The 18,890-nt window shown below is 41.0% G+C and overlaps 1 protein-coding gene and 1 long non-coding RNA gene across 6 annotated transcripts in view; one reads left to right on the top strand and one right to left on the bottom strand.

Annotated features, from left to right (window-relative positions):
- LOC138750829 (NACHT, LRR and PYD domains-containing protein 3-like) overlaps window positions 1-915 on the bottom strand; it is a 55,053-nt gene extending 54,138 nt beyond the window's left edge. For 4 of the 5 annotated variants that reach the window (XM_069912947.1, XM_069912946.1, XM_069912949.1 and 1 more), the window contains exon 1: window positions 724-914. The gene's annotated coding sequence lies outside the window, so the exon portion shown is untranslated. Of the gene's footprint in view, window positions 1-723 lie in introns of all 5 variants that reach the window. The other variant, XM_069912952.1, reaches the window with a different exon arrangement.
- On the top strand, window positions 725-18,588 carry LOC138750830 (uncharacterized). Its single transcript, XR_011349539.1, has 2 exons — window positions 725-1,089; window positions 18,242-18,588. It is a non-coding gene; the product is annotated as an uncharacterized lncRNA (long non-coding RNA).
- Window positions 18,589-18,890: the final 302 nt, after the last annotated feature.

Raw genomic sequence — 18,890 nt, 5'->3', positions numbered from 1 at the left:
GACAATACCAAAATGGGTGGAGTGGTCAACAGCAAGGTAGGTTGTTTAAGGTCACAACACAAAGTGGGCAATGGAATTATATTCAGACAAGGGCAAAGTGATGAGAACGTTAAACCAGGGTAGGTCATACACACCATAAGACAGGGCAGGAGGTAGTATTTGTAGAAGAAAGAGAGGTAGGGTCCCAAGTACATAGTTCCCTGAATGCTGGAACACAGGTAGACAAAGCAATGAAGGCAAATAACTTGGTCATCAGAAAGGGCTCTCCAGTGAGGCATCATGTGACAGCTGGTCTAGACATTGGTGAGATGGAACAATATGCAATTCCAGTTCCCATATTATGGAAGGATTTGATGATGTGAGACCAGGTAAAGAAAATATTCACAAAAGTGTTGCCAGGACTGGAGGGCTTGTTAGAACAGGATGCTTTCCCTGCAGCAAAGGAGGCAGAGGTGTGATCTTAACAGGCATTTACAAATCGAGGGAAGCAGCACAAATAAGATGGACGATCACAATGTTTTCCACAGAGTAGAAGGCCAAAAACAAGCGAACACAGATTCAAAGCGAGCCGTTAAATGTTTAAAGGGATTATACTTGGTGATGGGATGCGGAAGAAGCTGCCAGAGGATGAGGTAGAGAAGGGAACGTTCAAAAACATTTCGACAGGCCCACGGGTAGGAAAGGTTTCGAGGGGATCTGGGCCAAATGAGTTTAAGGAGGTACCTTGGTCTGTAGAGAGAAATTAGGCCGAGGGGCTTTTTTCGGTTCTGGACGACTCCATGACGTGCGCCCATCGCGCCTCAGTCACCACACACACGCCTGAGCGACACTAAACAACTGTCCGACCATCGCGCGCCCTCCCTCAGGGCTCGGGTTCGGCCGGGCGGGCGCGCGCGCGCGCGACCCGTCAATAACTCGATGGCACTTCCGCTTCCCACTGCGAACGCAGTTCAAAGACGCGCATGCGTAACGGAGGCAGCTTCCCATCACGGTTTGAAGAAGGCGCGTCTCTTCGCGATGCCGGACGGTCTACGGACCGAAGAGGAGAACGAGGCAGCTATCGGGGAGATGCGGCTCGGTTTGAATGAGGTGAGTAAAACACGGAAGGCTGGAGATGTCAGAATCCCGAGAAATGCTGGAGGAACGAAGCTGAATCCCATGACTTATTACCAACGTTTCGGGCCCGAGAGAGTCCTCAAGACCCAGGCATGGAGATCCATCACTTTATTATTTGCTGTCTCGGGCCAATTTCATTCTGTTAAGGGCGCTTAGTTCTGCAGTGCAGTGGTGTGTTGTACTGATGGCGGGCTCCGCCCTCATCTCCCCTGGTTTCCTGCCTGAACCCTCTGAAGACCCTACCCTCGGTTCTAAGATTATAAAAGCTCTCCAGTCGTGAGAGCTTTTACTCACGTTCTAACTTTATTAGCATTCCCCAGAAGATGGAAGCGCTGCTCAAGCCAGGTCTGCTGCTGATTGACCCTTTGTCCCCCGACGTGGCTACTGAGTAGATTGCTTCCAGGGCTACCTGCCGTGACCAGAGGGCTGAACTCAGGAGGTCTGCACACATTTTGAGGGGAGGAAGGAAAGGGTATGCAGTCATCAGGGACTGCACTGCATATGATGCTGCCATCGAGGCTTTGAAGGCTTTGTACCGGAAAATGCAAAAAGAGGTCCTAGTGAGACACTGATTCATTCTACGTTGCCAAAGGCCAGGGCAGACCATCGATGATGACCCGCTGGATCTGTGGAGGTACGAAATGGCTACGGGCCCTGTTCGTAACAGATCTGGGACACTAGTTGCGGGGGTCCGCTCGAGGGACATGAGGCAGTAACTGATTGAGTCAGGTAAGAAGGACCTGGCTAGCCACGTTGAAGTGGCCCAGTCAGTGCAACAGGCCAAACACGAGAATGATAACCTCAAAGCGAGTGAGCTCGCTCACCCAGGTGACCCCTTCCAAGGACCGGCTGCTACTGCTACCCCAGCCCTAACAGCTGTTCCTTCCTGTGCTAGGGAGCGCTCACAAGCTAGGAAGTTATTTTCCGGCACCAAGGGCTAGCATCCCTGATCTCATTGCCTGGCTCAAGACTCAGTTTGCTCCATCTGTGGCAAGAAAGTGCATTGGGTGAGGGTTTGCCATGCGAGGGGAAGCTCGAGGAAGTCCATGACCTGCACCACTCTTAGATTCGATTCCAGCCCCAAGCCATCTGCCCCGAATTTGCCTGAACCCAGTTGCTGCACTATATGCCGAAGGAGGGTGGATGTGAGAAAATGTTGCAAAAAAGGCTCAGTGGCCATCTTGCTGCGATTCAAATTCAAATTCAGCGCCAACATTGTCAGAGGAAGGAGGGCAGCCATCTTGCTGCACCACAAGGTTGACGCTGTCATGATAATGAATATGTATGAGATGTACCGGAAGTCAGGTGGTATGAGAGAGAGATAAGAGCACAAGCAAGAGAACAAAGGAAACGGGAGAAGAAAGCCACAGAGAAGTTTACCTGATAAAACTTGTGTTTAATGTTTCATTAACTTCACATTTCGGGCCACAAATGTGACATTGGCGACGAGGATGAAAGAAGCTTGAAGAAAATTAAAGACTAAACAAGATTACAGAGGATTACAGACGACTTCAAGGTGATAAGAAATTTCTCTGTGACTCAGTACTTTTGGGGCTGGAATATTTCATCATGGCCAGACAATTGCTCAGTACGTGACAAGACTACGCCAGCTAGGTGTTGGATGCAATTACATGCCAGCTGATTTGGACAACCAATTACTGGATCAAGTCGTACAGCACTGCAGATCAGATAAACTCAGAAGACGTCTACTGGAAAGAGGGAGTGAGTTGGAACTCACCGATGCTTTAACCATTGCTGCTGCATTAGAGGCTGTTGAAGGGCAATTTCATACCATGACCCTGAAAGACAACTCAAGCCAGCAAATTAAGAGGCTCTCACATCGCCATAATCAGCCAAGATATATGCCGACACAGGACGTGGAGTGTTATCGATGTGGAAACCGAGGTCACTTTGGAAAAGACCCATATTGCCCGGCCAAAGGCAAAGTTTGCAGAAAGTGTGGAGGTAAGGACCACTTTGCAAAGAAGTGCAAAAGCAAGTCCAATGCAGACCAGAAGAGGAAGAGTACAACTTCCAAAGGCAAAGCCTGGGGGAAAGGAAAGTATCCTGGAAAGAAAGATACCATTTGCCAGATAGACGGTGACGATGATGATACCCAGGAGGAACAGAGTTGTTACCAACTTACGTTGAATGAAGTACGTCATGAGAAGGTCGCAGTGATCATTGGTGGAGTGTCAGTTCAGGTCACTGTAGACTCAGGCAGTGACAGTAATGTGATTGATCGACATTTATGGGAGAAGTTGAAAAGGAAAAAGATCATCTGTACCTCAAAGAAGTGTTCCAAGAAACTATATCCATTCACAGCAACTAAGCCATTGCAGACCATTGGATGTTTTACTGCAACTGTTGAAGCTGGAGATAAGTACACCGAAGCAGAGTTTATGGTCATAGAAGAGAGGGGAGAACCATTGCTGAGTAGAAGCAAGACCTGGCAATACTTCATATTGGAGCTTGTGTCAATTCAATTCAGTCATACGAGGATATGAAGCAAGAATTCCCCGCAGTCTTCCAAGGAGTAGGAAAGCTGAAAGGTCGACAATTGAAGCTAGTAGTAGATGAAACGGTCAAACCCAAGGCACAACCAATGCGCCGAACTCCATTTGGACTTCGTGGGAAAGTCGAAGCCAAAATTAAAGAATTGATCGAACAAGACATTATTGAACCGGTGGAACATTCAACACAATGGGTCAGTCCCGTAGTGATTGTGCCCAAACCAAAGGGTGAGATAAGACTATGTGTTGACATGAGAATAGCCAATGAAGCTATAATTAGAGAACGACACCCTATACCAACAGTGGAGGAAATAACTACCAGTAAGATATTCTCAAAAATTGATCTGAAATGGGGCTATCATCAATTAGAGCTGGATCCGGGTTCCCGAGATGTAACTACATTTGTGACTCACTGTGGATTGTATCGTTACAAAAGACTATCATTTGGAATTAATGCAGCTTCGGAGATCTACCAGTATGAAATCCATCGAGTGATTCAAGGCATTCCTGGAGTTGCCAACATTTCTGATGACATTATAGTCCATGCACCAACGAAGGAAGAGCATGATAAACGGTTGAGGCGTGTACTATCTAGACTACAGGAGGCAGGCCTTACCGTGAATGGAAACAAGTGCCAGTTTAGTGTGTCAGAAATGGACTTCATGGGACACAGACTTACACGGGAAGGACTAAACCCTGCAGAGGCCAAGGTGAAAGCTATTGCAGAGGCACGTGCACCTCAGAACGCAACAGAGGTGAGGAGTTTCCTGGGATTGGTCAATTTTTGTGCAAAGTTCATTCCTAATTTCGCTACAGTGGCAGAACCACTAAGGAAACTAACCAGGAAAGGAGTACTATTTCATTTTGGATCTGAGCAGAAGAAAGCATTCACAGCGCTGAAGCAAAGCCTGACAGATGCAAAAACTCTTGGATATTACGATCCGGCGGCATCAACCAAAGTCATAGCGGATGCCAGCCCAGTTGGTTTAGGAGCAGTGTTGGTCCAGATGCATGATGGAGGACCAAGAATCATTGCCTATGCCAGCAGATTGTTATCAGATGTGGAAAGAAGATACTCTCAGACAGAGAAAGAAGCACTCGGACTTGTATGGGCCTGTGAGAGGTTCCATACATATTTATACGGCATTGAATTTGAACTCATCACAGATCATAAGCCATTAGAGGTGATCTAAGCACCTAGATCAAAATCATGTGCCAGAATAAAGAGATGGGTACTCAGACTACAACCCTACAAATATAAAGTAATCCACATTGCAGGGAAAGCAAACATTGCTGATCCGCTGTCCAGATTGGTGAAGGATGGTGGTCCACAATCCAAGTCAGAATTGGGAACAGAAACAGAGCTTTGTACGCTTCGTAGCTATTCAGTCGACTCCGAAAGCTGTGACTACGAAGGAAGTCGAAAGAGAATCCGAACGTGATCCAGAACTCATGGAAGTAAGAGAATGTGTACAGCGTGGACTATGGGACAAGTGTACTCACAAGGCTTACATTCACATTAGAGACGAACTTTGTTGCATCGGACAGTATGTATTAAGAGGTTGCAGATTGGTGATTCCGCAAAGATTGAGACCGAAGATCGTATCCTTAGCGCATGTACCAAGCAAAAACCTCAGGACCAAGGTATGGTGGCCAAGTTGTGATAAAGACGCAGAGAAATTTGTTAAAACTTGTCACGGATGTCAAATCACAAGTAGGAGTAATCCGCCAGAACCGATCCGGAGTACGCAACTCCCGACAGGACCATAGATCGACGTAGCTGTTGATTTTCTTGGACCTTTACCGACGGGAGAATCAATTATGGTAGTGATAGATTACTACAGCAGATACTATGAGTATGTAGTGTTGAAGTCCACAACCACTGAAAAAACAATACAAGCGTTAGCAGAGATATTCGCAAGATATGGATTACCTGTTACATTATACTCTGACAATGGTCCACAATTCATTTCAGAGACATTTGCGGAATACATGAGGACCACAGGTATCCACCATCATAAAGTAACTCCGAAATGGCCGCAAGCCAACGGAGAAGTAGAGAGACAAAATCAATCCATTGAAAAATGATTGAGGATTGCACTCGCAGAAGGACAAAATTGGCGAGAAGCATTTCTATCTTATGTGGCTGTCTATCGAGCAATGCCTCATGCAACCACTGGAAAAAGTCCTGCAGAAGCATTTTTTGGGAGAAAAATCCGCACAAAAATGCCAGAAATAAAGGAAATCCAAGACGACCAGGAGATGAGGGACCATGATGCTGAAAAGAAAGGTGCAGCAAATCTGTACACAGATTCGAAACGTGGAGCCAAGTACTCAGACATCATGCCAGGAGATAATGTTCTAGTGAGGCATGAAACTGGTGGTAAGCTAGACACACCTTATTACCATCAACCCTATACTGTCGTATCCAGAAGTGGCAGTATGGTGACAATCAAGTCTCCGACTGGAGTCATGTATAAGAGAAATGTCTCAGGTGTAAAAAGGTACCAGTCCAGAGATACATCAAGCGAAGAGGTTGAAAGGCCAATACGAGATGCTGAAACTGAGAGACCTGATGATGTTCCAGAGGCAGTTACCAGCACTCCTGATGAAGTGACTAGAGCGCCAGAAACACCCAAAGCTGTGGCGAGCAGTATTTCCGACGCTGAGAGTGAACAACCGAGAAGCGACGACAATATCGCAGGCGGGCCGAAACGAAACCGGAAAGTGCCCAAACGATACGAAGACTTTGTGCCATAATTTTAATAAGAACTTTGAGACAGTATTTAATCTTATATCATAAAGTGCATGTATGAATGTTGTAGGAAGTAAATTTTATGTAGTTGAGTTATAATATTACCATTAGTTACGATGTTTGTATGTTTCCGAGGGATATTGGTAAGTGAAGGTAAAGTTTATTTCTGATTAAAGGAGGGATGTCATGATAATGAATATGTATGAGATGTACCGGAAGTCACGTGGTATGAGAGAGAGATAAGAGCACAAGCAAGAGAACAAAGGAAACTGGAGAAGAATGGCACAGAGAAGTTTACCTGATAAAACTTGTGTTTAATGTTTCATTAACTTCACATTTCGGTCCACAAATGTGACAGACGCCATCTCACCCACGGGCAACCCAGGACAGTGGGGGCCACTCAAGTGAGGAGAACAGCGTCTCCAGAGTCCTTGCCTCAGTGGTTCTAGATCAGGACGGCCTCACCACCTTAGCAACTCCATAGTGACTGTTAATGTAAATAAACACTCCACTAAATACCTATACTGAAAAGGTTCATAGACTCTCAGACTGTAGAAGAATACAACCTAAAGATGTATCCTTCCAATTAATGTATATTTCTTGCATCTCATTTGCACTCTACTCATATTCAAGAACATTGCATAGTACATTTGCCTTTTGTGGGGGGAGGGATTTTGTAAAATACGCCTGTATGAACTTAATGAATTGTGTGCTCTGGTGTTGTTGGGTCTAGACTTCCTGTGTCACCTTAAAAGTGTGTCCTTGAAGTATTCTGGTCCCCTCCCCCATAACAGTTTGGAATGGAGGGCCCTTAAAATCAGAACCCACATGCAATTGAATATTGATGCCCCCACCTCTCTTCCCAAATCTGTCCCCAGATGGCAAACCTATTGCTACCAAGAGCAAAAGGTACAGCACAGCAGACTGAGACTTCATAAAGTCTGAGATACAATGTCTACTCAATAAAGGTATCAACGAATCTAGCACTAGCCCTTGGAGAGAGCAAGTGGTAGTAGTAAAAGGGGAAAACAAGTCCAGGCTAGTAACTGACTATAGCCAAACTATTTATTGGTACATATTCCTGGACACTTACCCCTCCCTTGGATTGCAGACGTGGTGAATGATATTGCGCAGTATTGGGTCTATTTGACCATCGACCTGAAAGCTGCTTGTCACCAGTTGCCAATCCATTCCGAAGACCATCCAAAAATGGCATTTGAGGCTAATGATCGTCTCTATCAATTCCAGAGGATCCATTTCTGTATTTCTAATGGTTTCCATCTTTTCCAGAGGAAGATGGACAGAATGGTAGATGAGTATGGGTTGAAGGCTACCTTCCCCTACCTCGATAACTTCACCATTGTGGCCATACACTGGAGGACCATGACACCAACTTTCAGAGTTTTCTCCATGCAGCAAAAGCCCTGAACCTCACTCACAATTCTAGCATCTGTGTGTTCTGGACTAAATGTCTGGCTATCCTTGGATACATGATGGAGAATGGCATAACTGCCCCCGACTCCGATAAGATGTGCCCCCTTAGAACTCCCCGTTCCCAGGACCATGAAGGCTTTGAGGACACCACTCATTTTGGGGCAGCTATGTCTACTGCTAGTAGAACAGAAGTCTCCATTTGGGATATCATCCGTCAGGCAGGATGGTCAAATGAAAGAACTTTTAGCAGGTTTTACAATAAACCTTTGAGGATGGAGGGGCAAAATTTAATTGCAGCAATTTTGCAGGCTGCCGATTGAATTGTGACTCTTTCTGGAGGTCCATTGATTTACCCTGTGGTCTTTCAAACCATGTGAAAAAGAGACCACTAAGCTTTGAAATCTCATTAGCGAGCCAATAAACATTATGAAAAATAGAGCATTAAACAAGAACTTATCAGTTCGAAGTTTGATGATTATTATTTGAGTAATGGGAGTGATGAGATAATATGCCTTCCTGTAATTACTTTGAACATTGTTCAGGTAGTTTCTAGTGAATCATGTATGCCTCACAATAAAACGCTCTTTTGAAAGAATTATACCAGTGGATGTCTTTTTCAAGATTCAGAGATTGGCTGCACATGTTCAGATGGGATCTCGTATTATCTCACCACTCCCATTACTCAAATAATAATCATCAAACTGAACCGGTAAGTTCTCATGTTCCATTATTTATCAAATTATTGTTATCACACTAAATCTTAGTATGTCACATCATCTGCTGTATTTTAGAGGTAGGGTTCTTTTGGGCAATAGTAGTTTGACTCCTGAATCTCTAAATATATTGTCCCTCAGGCTGAAAGCACAATGTAAAACATTTTGAATCAAACCCTTAATCTACAACAGTCTCCCCAACTGATATTAGGGAGACTGGGTCTGTGCATGGGGGGGGGGGGGATACCAGGATGCCAGGATGGATGGATGTTTATCGAGAAAAAAAAAACAATTAAAAGACTAAACAGAATCGTAAAAGATTGTTTACCGTCACCATTTATTTCTCACTTATTATGTGCTATATCTCGGATTTTTCTGATGTACTTTTTGCTTTGTGATGTGTCCTTACAGTTCCACAATTCTGCTTGAAGGGCTTAAGCCTGAAATGTTGGGTGTGTATCTTTGCTGTATAAAGTACACTGTTGGACCTGCTGAGTTTCTCCAGCAGTGTGTTTATGCTTCAATTTCAGTGGATGCAGACCTTCGTGTTTTACTTTTGCTTAATTAGTGTTCTTTTTAAAAATATGTTATTTATAGTTTTAAAAACTGAACTCAACAGTTTACACACGTTACTCACAGCTTTACAAATTTGTATCAATTACAACTTATCCTAATCCCATCTATGCAAAGCCTAACACTCCTTTCCCTTTCTCCCTCCCCCCCACCACCACATTCCTTTGACCTCAAACACTTAACAATTGGACAACTGAAGAGCAAAAAAAACCACTTAGTACATTAAAACGTTCAAATGGGATTAAATAATATCCCGGAGTTATGAGTGTAGCTTGGCCCAGCGGCCAGAGATTCGTCTGATTTTTACTTTGTTTTCCTGTATTTCCTTGGCTGGACTGAGGCGGATCCTCATTGCCCCCCCCCCCCCACCCCAGTGATTGGGGAGGAATTTGAGTGAGCCAGGCCCCTTGGCAAAGTTGTCTCTTTTCACAGCCGTGCTCCAATATTCCTCAAATGTGGCTGCCAAATTTTTTGCAAGGTGCAGTACCTTCCCCTCAAGTTATAGGTGACTTTCTCCAGGGGAACACAGGCTTGCATCTCCCTGCTCCATTGCTCAGGCAAGCATTGGATTTCCAGATAACTGCTATGCATTTCCTGGCCATCTCCAAGGCAATCATTACGAATTGAATTTCGAATTTGGACAGCTTCATTTTAACTCTTACCCAGCAGGAACAACTCGGGGTCCTGTGGGAAATTTTTTAAATATAATTTTTTATTTTTCACACTGTGAACCATATCAACCAAAATATATACAAATGTTTCTCATTAAATATACACAGTGACATTTTCTCCCTTTATTCCCCCCTTCCCACCCCACTCCAAAACCAATAAATATTCAACATATACAATACAATAAAACCATAAAACAATGTCTTCACACAATGAAAAATAAACAAGAAAAATGTGTCATCTACTTTGACACATGAATCAAGTTGTTTTGTCTTATCATTTTAGGGGGTGGAGGTCTGAGGCAAGCCCTCTTTGTTATGTTCCATGTATGGTTCCCAATTTTGTTCAAATAATATGACTTTATTTATTAAATTATGTTTTTTTTTTCCAGTGGAATACATTTATTTATTTCCATGTACCATTGGTGTATTCTCAGGCTCGCTGCCATTTTCCAAGTTGACATTAAACATTTTTTTGCTACTGTGAAGGCTATCATAATAAATCTTTTTTGCACTTTATCCAATTTGAGGCCTAATTCCTGACTACTTGTGTTACTTAAAAGAAAGATCTCTGGATTTTTTGGTATGTTTTTTTTTGTGATTTTATTTAATATGTGATTTAGATCTTTTCACTTTTGTACATGCCCAAATTGCATGTACTGTTGTTCCCATTAGCTTTTTACAGTGAAAACATCTATCTGATATTGTTGGATCCCATTCTTTTATCTTTGAGGTGTGATAATATAACCTGTGTAACCAATTATACTGTACCTTGTGTAACCTTGTATTTGTTGTATTCTTCATAGTTCCAGAACATAACTTCTCATGCTTCATTTTTTATCTTTGTTTAAATCTTTTTCCCACTTTTGTTTAGTTTATAGTTTATTTCATCATTTTCCTTATCTTGCAGCTTAATGTACATGTTCGTTATAAATCTTTTAATTATTATTGTGTCTGTAATCACATATTCAAAGCTGCTTCCTTCTGGTAATCTCAATCTGTTTCCCAATTTATCTTTTAAATAAGTTTTCAGTTGATGATATGCAAACATTGTACCATGAGTTATTCCATATTTGTACTTCAACTGTTCAAATGTTAATAAATTATTTCCCAACAAACAATTTTCTATTCTTTTGATTCCTTTTCTCTCCCATTCTCAAAAGGAAAGGTTATATATTGTAAAAGGGATTAGTAGGTTTTGTGTAAATAACAATTTTGGTATTTGGTAATTTGTTTTTTTTTCCTTTCTAAGTGGATCTTCTTCCATATATTAAGTAAATGATGCAAATCTGGTGAGCTATTTTATTGCACCAGCTTCTCATCCCACTTATAAAGTATATGTTCCGTTACCTTCTCCCCTATTTTATCTAGTTCTATAGTCCAGACTGGTTTTTCCCTTGTCTGGTAAAAATCTGATAAATACCTTAATTGTGCGGCTCTATAATAATTTTTAAAGTTTGATAACTGCAAACCACCTTGGTTATACCTCTCTGTTAATTTATCTAACACTACCCTCGGTTTCCCTCCTTTCCACAAGAATTTCCATATTCTCTTTAGTTCATTGAAGAATTTCACTGTTAAGGGAATTGGTAACGATTGAAATGAGTATTGTATCTCTTTTAATGTAATTTGCCCTCCCTATCAATGTTAGTAGTAATTCTTTCCAATGTTCTAAGTCTTACTGCAATTTCTTTTAAGCTAAATAATTTAGTTTTTACAAGTGGCTTAAGTTATTATCTAACCTGATACCTAGATATTGGATTGCTTGTGCTTGCCATTTAAATGGTGATTCTTTTTTAAATTCTGTATAATCCGCATTACTCATTGGCATCACTTCAGTTTTATTTGCGTTGATCTTGTACCCCGCTATTTTTCCATACTCCATTTTCTTATGTAATTCTTTTATTGATATTTCTGGTTCTGTTAGGAATACTATGATGTCATCTGCAAATAAACTGATTTTATACTCCTTCTCCTTTATTTTTATCCATTCTATTTTATTTTCTGTTCTTATCAGTTTTCCAATGGTTTTATTGCTAAGGCGAACAATGAGGGGGATAATGAACATCCCTGACTAGTTGACCTACTTGATTTCAATTGGCTTGTTTTTTTTTTTGTTTTGTTTTTTTTTCCAAACAGCTGCTTTATTTGGTCCAAATTCAGGACATGAGATTCAATTCCTGTAATTGGGTGAAACGGTTAGTGAAATGTTATTATATAACTAACGACCCAGGATCGAATCAAGTCCTGCCTGTTAAGAGTCAGTATGAACCCCCTGTAATTAATAGGTTAATTGGGCAGCACGAGGTTCATGGGCTGGAGAACCTTTAACCGTGATGTATTGATAATGTTTAAAAATATATAATCGGAGTCACTAATATTGATGGAGAGAATCTATTCCACCTCCACTTCCCACTGCCTTTTAAAAGCAAGCAACATATTAAAAGACTCACCCCTCCCCAGACACACTCCCTTTCCCCTCCTCCCCATGTGGATGATTCACCAGTGTGAGATCACCCTCCAACAGATTCCTTCCCCCTGTTATCAGACTCCTGATGATCCTCATACCTGCTGCTTTTACCTTGTACCAACTGATCTGTCCCTGTAACTACACTTCTGCACTGTGGCTTATTTGCTGGACTATGTACAGGATGTCTAGCTAGATTGCTCCAAAACAAACTTCCTCACTGCATCTTTGTACATGTGACAATAAACTTGAACCTGAAAACAAACTGCAAATTGACCACAAGACCAGGACCTGTTTGAATTTGTTGCCTCAATAACCACAAGACTCCTTTCACCCTTGCCCTGCGTGGGAGCCCCCACTCATCCGTGCGGCCGGGGGGAAACAGGGGCTGCAGCCGGACACACGCGTTGTCAGGGACCTTTCTCCCCGATTTTTTTTTTTTTTTCCCCCCCCCCCCTCCACCCTCTCCGTGGGACAGGAGGCGCGGTCTCTGCCCTCTCACCCCTCCTCACCCGTTTACTGTGGGGGGACGAGGCACCGGCCCCTCCCGAAGGCCGCACTCACCACCGCCACCCCCCCACCCCGGGCAACACGGGATTCAACAAAGGCCGAGTCCGCACCCCGGGCACCGAACACTTCGGACCCTCCGGCTGCTCCGCCGGGCCGTGGCAAGTCTCACCTCCAAGCCGTGGCCAGGCCGCAGTCTCATCGATTTCAATTGGCTTGATACATATCCATTTACTGTTACCTTCGCCAATGGTCCATTATGCAATGCTTTAATTCAATTAATATATTTTTCTGATAGATTGAACCTCTGTAAAACTTTAAATAGATAGTTCTACTCTACTCTGTCAAAGGCCTTTTCTGCTTCTAAAGCAACAGCCACTGTTGGCTTCTTGTTTCCTTGAACTGCATGAATTAGATTAATAAGTTTACAGACATTATCCGCTGTTCGTCTTTTAATAAAACCAGTTTGATCTTGTTTTACTATTTTTGGTACACAATCGGCCAATCTGTTTGCTAATAATTTCACTATTAACTTATAATCTGAGTTAAGTAGAGATATTGGTCTATATGATGCTGGTGTTAATGGATCCTTCCCCGTCTTTGGTATTACTGTAATTATTGCTGTCTTACATTAATCTGGCAAGTTTTGTGTTTCTTCTACCTGGTTCATTACTTCCAGGAGAGGAGGAATTAATAACTCTTTAAATGTTTTATAGAATTCTATGGGGAATCCATCCTCTCCTGGTGTTTTATTGTTCGGCAGCTTTTTTTAATATATCCTGTACTTCCTCTATTTCAAATGGTTTTATCAGTTCCTCTTCTTGCAATTTCGGCAGTTCAATTTTTGCTAAAACTCTTCTATTTTATCATCTTTTCCCTCGTTCTCAGTTTGGTATAATTGTTCATAAAATTTCTTAAAGTTTTCATTAATCTCTATTGGGTGAAATGTAATTTGTTTGTCCTTTTTCCTTGATGCCAATACAGTTCTTTTAGCTTATTCTATTATAAGTTGCCAGGCTAATGTTTTGTGTTTTTTCTACCAATTCGTAATACTTATGCATTATTTTCATTATGTTCTTCTCCACCTTGTTTCTTAGTAATGTTTCATGTTTTATTTTTTGTCCGCCAATTCTCTCTTTTTCGTTATATCATCCCTTTTTACTAGTTCCATTCCTGTACTTACTATCTCCCTTTCCAACTGTTCTATTTCCCAATTGTAGTCCTTTTTCATCTTAGTTACATAACTTATTTTTTGTCCTCTAATGAAGATTTTCATTGTGTCGCATAATATAAATTTGTCTTTCACTGATTCAGTGTTTATTTCAAAATGTTTTAATTTTACATTCAATAAAGTCTCTATATTCTTGCATTTTAAGTAGCATGGAGTTTAACCTCCATCTATATGTTCTTTGTGGGATGTCCTCCATTTCTATTGCTGATATTAGGGGTGAATGATCTAATAGTAGTCTAGCTTTTAACTCAGTTTTCCTACCTCTCCCTTGAATATGGGCTAACAACAAAAACATATCAATCTTTGAGTATGTTTTATGCCTACTCGAATAATATAAATATTCCTTCTCACTTGGGTGGGTGCTGCCTCCTCCATATATCCATAAGTTTCTTTTCCTGCATTGATTTAACCATAAATTTGGCTACTTTATTCTTTTTGCTTGTCTTTTGTCCAGTTTTATCCAACTTTGGATCCAAATTAAGGTTAAAATCCCCTTCTATCAATGTATTTCCTTGTGTATCTACAATCTTCAAAAAAATATCCTGCATAAACTTTTGATCCTCCTCATTAGGTGCATATATATTGAACAAATTCCAAAATTCTGAGTATATCTGACACTTTATCATTACATACCTCCCTGCTGGATCTATTATTTCCTCCTCTATTTTGATTGGTACATTTTTATTAATTAATATAGCTACATCTCTGCCGCTATGTGTCCTACCCAGTCTCTCTTTAATTTGTTATGTTCCACTTCAGTTAGATGCATTTCCTGCACAAATGCTATATCTATTTTTTCTTTTTTTAGTAAATTTAATAGCCTCTTCCTTTTAATTTGTTTATGCATTCCATTAATGTTTATAGTCATATAGTTCAACGAGCTGTCTTGTATCTTGTTTACATCTAATTTCTCCTTCCTCACCACCTCCATCCCCCTTTTCCCCATTTTCATCTGTTTTCTCTCTTTAAACTCAATGCATGACAACACATTTAAAACATAAATACTCCAATAATTCCTACACCCAATATTACCTTAACCCCAAATGGCCCCCTTCTCTGAGTTGCCCCTTAACCCTTGCCGGGCAACCACAACTCCTCTTTCCATTTGGATTATGATCTTGCTCGCAAGTGTCAACTGATTTCGCAGTGACAGTTATTCTCTTCCCCCCCAACCCCACCCCAGAGAACACTTTTTTTTACACATATAAAAAGCTCTCCCTTTTTTTGTATCCCCTTACTTCCTTCCTTCCCTTCTCTTTTCCCTCTTTAATTCTTTACATATACATTTTATCGCCGTTCTTCATTCTTATTACATCTCTTCATCTCTCCTTCTGTCCTGCAAACGCTCTGCAAATTCTTGTGCCTCCTCCGGATCTGAGAACAGCCTGTTTTGCACCCCGGGTATAAGTATTTTAAGCACCGCTAGATATCTTAACAAACACTGTTGGGACTAACTCTGCCCTGGGGCATTGGCAAGTGAACTGGCGTGGACTTGACGGGCCGACAAGGCCTGTTTCCACACCGTAAACAGTTATATGGTTATATGAATTTATAATCTTTTTTCCATAAAATCATTTTTGCTGTATTAAACTCCTTCCACTTCTTTAAGAGTTCAAAACTTATGTTTTGGTAAAAATAATATTTTTTGACCCTTGTATTCCAATGGCTTATTATCTTCTCTAATTTTATTCCTTGCCCGCTCCAGTATATTTTCTCTTGTTGTATATCTAAAAAAATTTACTAAGATGGATCTAGATTTTTGATGTGTCTGCAGTTTCGGAGCTAGTGCTCTGTGTGCCCTTTCTATTTGCATTTCTTCCTGCATTTCTGTTGTTCCCAGGACCTGTGAGATCCATTCTTTTATAAATTCCTTCGTATCTGTGCCTTCTTCATCTTCCTTCAGGACCACTATTTTTATGTTGTTTCGTCTACTATAATTTTCCTACATATCAATTTTCTGAGATAACAACTCTTGTCTCTTTAATTGGTCACTTTCTTCCAATTTTCCTCTTGTTGTTTACTTCCATTTCTACAGCCATTTCTCGTTCTTCCACATTTTCTACTCTTCCCTATTTCTGTCATGACTAGTTCTAATCTTTGCATTTTATCTTCTGTTCCTTTCATTTTTCTTTTAATTGAACTAAATTCTAATGACAACCATTCTTTTAATGATCTCGTTTGTTCTTCAAAAAAGCTTTATCTATATTCTGTCCATCTGTTTTACCTTCTATTTCTCTGTGAAGATCTTGGTCTTCTTCTTCTGTGTCTGTACCTGTGTTTGTCTTTTTCTTCTCTTTGTATTGTATCTCTTCTGATTTTCCTGATGAGTTGCTTGTATCACTTTGTTGGGCCTCTTCTTGCTGGGCCTCCTGCTGCTGCTCCTCTTGCCGTTCACCCTGTTGACTTTTTTTCTCACCTGGTACCTCACTCCCTCTCCTGCCGCCTCCCTCATCTTCCAGCTGAGAGCCCTGGTGTCGGGCGTCTGTCAGCTGGTCGCCGTGTTGTTGCCTACTCGTCGGCTGAGCCTCCCCTCCCGTTGGTGTTCTTTTACCTTTGATTGCGCAGTTTTGTTTGGCTCAGAGAGCCATTTTTGCAGTCCACTGGTCTGGGGATTGCGACTCCGCAGGGCCAGCACCAATCTTGGAGAACGGACGTTCTTCGCCACCATGACTGCCTGTTCCTTTGTGCAGGTACGGTCTTCTTTCTTTTCCAGTGACTTTTTTTCTCGTTTTTACTTTTTCCTTCTTAGGTGCCATCTTCTTTCTCTTCTCTGCAATTTTATCTTCTACTTCTTGTATTTTATAATTGTTGAACTTTCTCTTTTCTGACTTTTTTTCTTTTTTATGGAGAGGGCTTGTTTTACCCTACTGACTTCTACTCCATCACGTGACTCCACAGGGTCCTGTGGGAATTCTTTACCTATAATTTTCCCTGAGACTTTGCCTAGTTCTGTCCAGAAGGACCTCACCTTCGTACATGTCCAGGTTGCTTGCACAAAAGTTCCTATCTATCTCAATGCCACACCTAAAGCAATGATCTGACTAATTAGTGTTACCTGAATGAAACTGAGCTGGGCTGTTTTTTTTTAAACTGTGCCAAGATGTGCAACTTCAGATGTTTCATTTCTCCAGCTGATATCTTATTTTGGGATGTTTGATGGATATTTGACATTTAATGTGGCTGAAATTAAGCATCTGCTGTGATATTTGAATTCTGAGTTGCTGAATTATTTTGAGTTACATCGTCATTTGGATGTGCTGCAGCTATGTAAGGTGCTCTATGATTCGATGGCTCTGGCATATGTTCCACTACATCATCAATAGTTAATGAATAATTTTAAAAATTGTTTTTTTTTATTGATATCTGTTATTTTGAGGTGGTTCGGCAGATGTGCCATGACATATTAATTTCAATAAATATATACTGCTTTTCTCTCTGGTTTCATTGTCTTTCTGGGTGAGGGAAGTGAGGATAATTGTTTTAGCCTGATGTTCTGAATTATTGTTGGGTGACTACAAGCTGCTCTCACACTGAGATTTTTTTTCTTGGTCCCATTTGTTGCATTCGTTTTAAATATTTACTATGCTAATGCTCTAAATTGGTCGACTAAAATTTGAATCAATTTCTGATATTTAAACGTTCTTTGTAGTATTGGTTCGTAGAGCTTTACATATCAGCGATCTGGTTTTTTTTCTGTATTTTTAATTTCCAATGCAATATTGAAGTTTTTCCTTTTGCCCGTTCTACTTGGGGTTGACGTACTTTATGTTTTGAGACACTTGACAAGTGAGCTGTGGTGCTTTTGAGAGTTACTTCAGGAACGATGACGATTATTATTGATCTTAAATGGTGTGAAAATAAGCTCCGAAAAGAACGAACAAGATGCATTGACGGGCTGTCCTCGTTATACTGTTTTTCGCGACCAAAACCCTTTTTAAAATTGAGAGTTGAAATTTGAGACCGTGTTCTTAATTTTGAAGGGTTTTAACATTGAGTTAATTTGAGACATTTCATTTGTGGAAGGTGTTCAATAAGCATTATCATTTTTATGAGAGCAGCTTCATTAATTTGACCGGTTCAGTTCAACATTACACTAGATCTTTGTTTTGATAATTATAGTAATAGAATCCAATATAATAAAGCAGACAATTTGCCGCCCCACCTCCACACTGATACACAATTACGTATTTATGGTAATCCCATTCAGCAGTACTATGCCCATACCCTTTTGTCGTGGGATAATTCTCTGCAGTTCTTTCAACAGGTCCCAGAACACTGACGCTGCACGTTCGAATCTTTCGCTTAGAGGTGATGGAACTTTCTCCTTCATGGTTTCTGTATCATCCTCTCGCAGCTACTATTACACCATTGAACAAATGAAATGATTGGATATTTCACCGCATCCCAGAGTTGATCTCTGAACTTAGATTGAGTCACCACTTAGACGAATGTGTTTATGCAACAGTTTAAATTCAGGAGTAAAGTTCCAGCTTGACGGAATATATTCTCGGATTCGTTAAAATCACTACGATCTTTTCCTGTAATTGTATAATAGATGAAATAAAGGACATATACCATCCACAATGGTATGAAGCTCCCGGATAAGGCAAAGAGCAAAATGATAAACTTTTTTCTGCTTTCCATCTCCGGGTCATTGCGATTATCTGTATTTCCTTTTCTCTTTAGCTCTTCGCGCACTCGGCTGGCCACTATAATGTGTCTGACTGTCAGTGCGTTGAATAATAATATTAAGGCAAATGGGAGTAAAGGCATTAAAACGGTATCAAACCAATCAAATCCCACCCACCCCAGCTCAGAATAATAACCTGGCTTATTGTAACTGCCCCACGGAAACGTTATTGATGATTGTCCAAGATTTCAGTGTAAAATACCAGGGAATGTTTTTTACGAAG

Source organism: Narcine bancroftii, unplaced genomic scaffold, assembly GCF_036971445.1.
Source record: "Narcine bancroftii isolate sNarBan1 unplaced genomic scaffold, sNarBan1.hap1 Scaffold_275, whole genome shotgun sequence".
Classification (NCBI taxonomy): domain Eukaryota; kingdom Metazoa; phylum Chordata; class Chondrichthyes; order Torpediniformes; family Narcinidae; genus Narcine; species Narcine bancroftii.
Note: the sequence above shows the minus strand (reverse complement) of the source record. Positions and strands in the feature narration are given on the sequence as shown.